Source organism: Phyllostomus hastatus, unplaced genomic scaffold, assembly GCF_019186645.2.
Source record: "Phyllostomus hastatus isolate PE091 unplaced genomic scaffold, TTU_PhHast_1.1 phas_contig_283, whole genome shotgun sequence".
NCBI lineage: Eukaryota > Metazoa > Chordata > Mammalia > Chiroptera > Phyllostomidae > Phyllostomus > Phyllostomus hastatus.
The window spans coordinates 6,860,466-6,864,256 of NW_025333833.1; the positions used below are offsets into that span (position 1 = coordinate 6,860,466).

At 45.4% G+C, this 3,791-nt stretch overlaps 1 pseudogene; it reads right to left on the reverse strand.

Moving 5' to 3' along the window:
- Positions 1-1,322: 1,322 nt before the first annotated feature.
- Positions 1,323-2,098, reverse strand: LOC123818301 (annotated as a pseudogene).
- Between the last annotated feature and the right edge of the window lie 1,693 nt (positions 2,099-3,791).

Here is a 3,791-nt window from a genome sequence, read left to right on the forward strand (position 1 = left end):
GAGGGAGGGGAGGAAGCAGGGGGAGAGGAGCGGAGTGTGCCAGCTCTCTGGTGTCTCTTCTTGTAAGAACACTAATCCTGTTGGATCAGGGAATCACCCTTGTGACCTCATTTAACCTTCGTTTCCTCCTTGGAGGCCCCCTTCTCCAAATACAGCCACACTGGGAATTAGGGCTTCACCGTATGAATCGGGGGGAAGGGGCACAAACATTTAGTTTCGTAAAATACAGAAAAAAGGATGACATTTCTGACTGAAGCAGAAATTAGAAAAGTCTTACTACAACTGAACAGTCGATTCTTGAGCTTCCTGGCACAGAAGGCAAAAAGGGACATCTAAAAGGCAGTGTAAATTTAAGTCAGTGGGGAACCGCTTTGACATTTTAGGCCTTATTTTCTTTTATGGTGTGTTTCTGTTTCTTAAAATAGTTTCAGACATTGACCAGTAAGAGTAGGGGTCAGGGAAAGATGTATTTGGCGGCTAGAAAGTCCGTTGTACTGCACCCCACACTCTGTAGACTTTTTTTTATAACATAGAAGGCCAGTTTCAAACATTGGTTTGATTCCTTGGAACCTGGATGGAAGATGCTGGGAAGTGCACATTCTGGACCAGAGCTGGATTTATCGTCATTAGAATTAAAGACTGGGCTCTTTGAACTGTCGATGCAAATGCAGGAAAAGTCACAAATCCCGCAAGCAGATTGTTTTAAATCTGATGGGGAACTGGAAACCCTATTGCTGGTTCAAGTTAATAGTGTACTTCTTAAGAAAAAGTGCTAAAGAAGATCCCCAATGTTAATCCTCTTGCATTTACATAAATTTAAGATGATTTTATCCTGAAAATTACCAACATCTATGCGATGAGTGGAGGTGGCTTACTGGTCACAAACCGGGGTTGGCATTTTTATTCTAGTTGCTCTAGGTTGGTCAATATAATGTACCTGGTGCAAAAGGTCAGAAAATTATTTGAGTGATGACTGCATAAATAATTAATATTTAGTTCTCAAATGATGTGTGCCCTTCTTCAATTCTTTTTGTGTTTTATTTTTATAAAAATTATGCCGTGTTGCCCTGGCTGGTGTGGCTCAGTGGATTGAGCACTGGCCTGCGAAGCAAAGGGTCGCCTGTTCCATTCCCAGTCAGGGCACATGCCTGGGCTGCAGGCCAGGTCCCCAGTAGGGGACATGCGAGGGGCAACCACACACTGATGTTTCTCTCCCTCTCTTCCCCCTTCCCTTCCGCTCTCTCTAAAAATAAATAAATAAAATCTGGAAAAAAAGCATGCCATGTTGTCTTTAATTAAGTACAAAGACCCTAACGGTCCTGTCACCTAGAGCTCACCCCTGCTCTGTCTGGCTGCAGTCTCTCGTCTCCCTCCTCAGCAGTGATGAACTGGACCCCTTTTCCCCAGGAAGAGAAATGCATGATTTGTTGCCTTTGCCAATAAGAAAGACACTGGAGAGCTGGGTGGCAAAGTTGTTGCCTTCGCCATCTTCTGATCGAACCCATCGAAAGAACCAGGATGTCTCTCTCTGCTGGTGATCACATCAGTTCTTCCCCAGACAGCACCTCCAGGAACCACAGGCAGGCTCCCAGTGAAATCAGTAACATTTCCCATCGTCAGATCAACCTGAATGGTGTCATTCACCTTGCCGAGGGGGATCAGGGCAGCAGCTGGTGTGACATCGTGGCTCACCAGACAAGGGATTCCTTTTGTGCCCTTGAAGATCCTTCTCACTTCGCACTCCCTGTGCTTGGCTTCCTCAGGTGCAATACAATGAAAGGCAGCACTGCCTTTAGTGTCACGGAGAGACTGAAATTCTCTTTGGTCTTGTCGATGCTGATGGTATCTGTTAAACCACGGGGTAGGCTCTATCCGTGTGGAACCTGCCGTCAATCTTAATGGACTGCTGGAGGCAGATCTTTACCCCATATCCTGTCCGAGCATGGGCAAGTCTGTTCGGAAAATGATGAGAGGGAGACATCTCTCAGCTTCCGGAGGCTGGTAGGTGGCCAGGAAGCAAACACACAGGGCAGTTTATCAACATCCGATGCTTTGGAGCTGCTGCACGCTTCAGACGCTTCTTGGCACCACGGGCCATGGCTGTGCTAGGCACGGGAAGGAGCCTTTTCAGTTCTGTTCTGCTTGTCTAGACTTTCTTTGTGTTCAACTTGGTCCTTAAGTCTACTTTGTCTTCTCAAAATGATAGAGAGGGGGAAAAAAACCCAAAACAATGCCTGAGATCCTTCCCAAATGGTAAATCCAAGAAGATCGGTATCTAAAAGTAAAACCAGAAAAACAGGTACAATGTACACATACAACTTTTATTCCTTCACTCATTTTATCGCTTGCCTATAATTTGACTGCTTTTCACTGAGTACCTTCTGCATACCAGAACACTTGTTAGGCTCTGGATAAAGTCTGGTCTCTTGGAACTTCCATGCTATGAAAACGCAGTGCTGTAGGCCAGCTGCCCTCCTCACACAAGGCTGCAGGCACACTGGGGGTGGCGGTGGGGGGCACTTTTTCTAGATTAGAAACTTGGGCTGGGTTTCTGGAGAAAGCGGTACATCAGCTGAAAGACAAATGGGGCAAGCCGTGAGCAGGGCAGGGAAATTTTGAGGTGACATTATTTGCATGGGGACAGCTAACTCTAAGGCAAAGCAGTACAGACGAGTGACAACTTACGGAGTGACCCGTGGCACAGTGGAACACGCGGTGAAAGTGGGAGGCAAAAGGCAGGCTAGGATAAAACTTGGCACGTCGTAGGAATTGGGCGCTCTCTCCTAGAAGCTCTTCTCAAACCTTTGGAGGATGTTAACCACTGGATTGGGGTGGTCAGATCCGTTTCTTTGAATGATAGTACCAGTAGGAAGGAGTGTGGCGAGTGGATTGAGGATGGGGTGGGTAAATCATGGTCTGGGATCCAGTTAGAAACTGTTGCAGTAATCCGGGCATGAAGTGATGAGGTCAAGTTAACTATTTCTCAAAGACATAAAAACAAATCTCTTACACAATCCTGGGCCAGAAGCATGCTTTAAACAGTTATTTAGAGCAAAGTGGATAATATCTGCTTGCAGTCCAAGTTAATTTCTTTCTTTCTCATTAAAAAAAAACCCAGCTGTCAATGCAATTTCGAAGCTATATGATATTTAGAATTCTCTAAAAAAGAACAACAGATAAGCAGATATTAAATCACCCATGCTTACAACTAGTCTACTCCTTGTTAAGGCAACCCTATGCAGATGAATCAGAACCAAACTCAACTTGTTATCACAACATGTTGTTACGTGCCCCTGTGTTTTCAGGTGTGACCACGTGCCATGACGAACAGATGACCTGGAAGGATCAAAGCGATTTGAGCTGGCTCTGTGATTTATAATTTCCAAATCGACATGAAGAGAAAACAGCAGGCATCGAACACTCATGTGTGCTTGTACCAGGTCATACACTGTAATTCTATCCAAGTACAAGTTTCCATGGTAAACAGGGCAAGGCTTGCCAACACTTCCCAGGTTTCCAAAAAGCAGCTACGTCCCTCTTGGGAGGACTTTGTAACTGGAAAGGAAAATCTTCACAGATGAAATGTCCAGCAAAATAAAGTCACAGACGGTATTTCTGCGGCAGGCCTTTGGCCAGATGTCACATCAACAAGTGTGGCGCTGGCCGTGACCCGTCCTATGGTAGAGGTGGTAGAGCGCTCCCGCCAAATCTTGTTTTCATTTGCTCACAGCTTCCTAGAAAAAAAAAATCTTACTTTGAGCTGAAATTTTCCACGTTTCATCCCAGTCCAA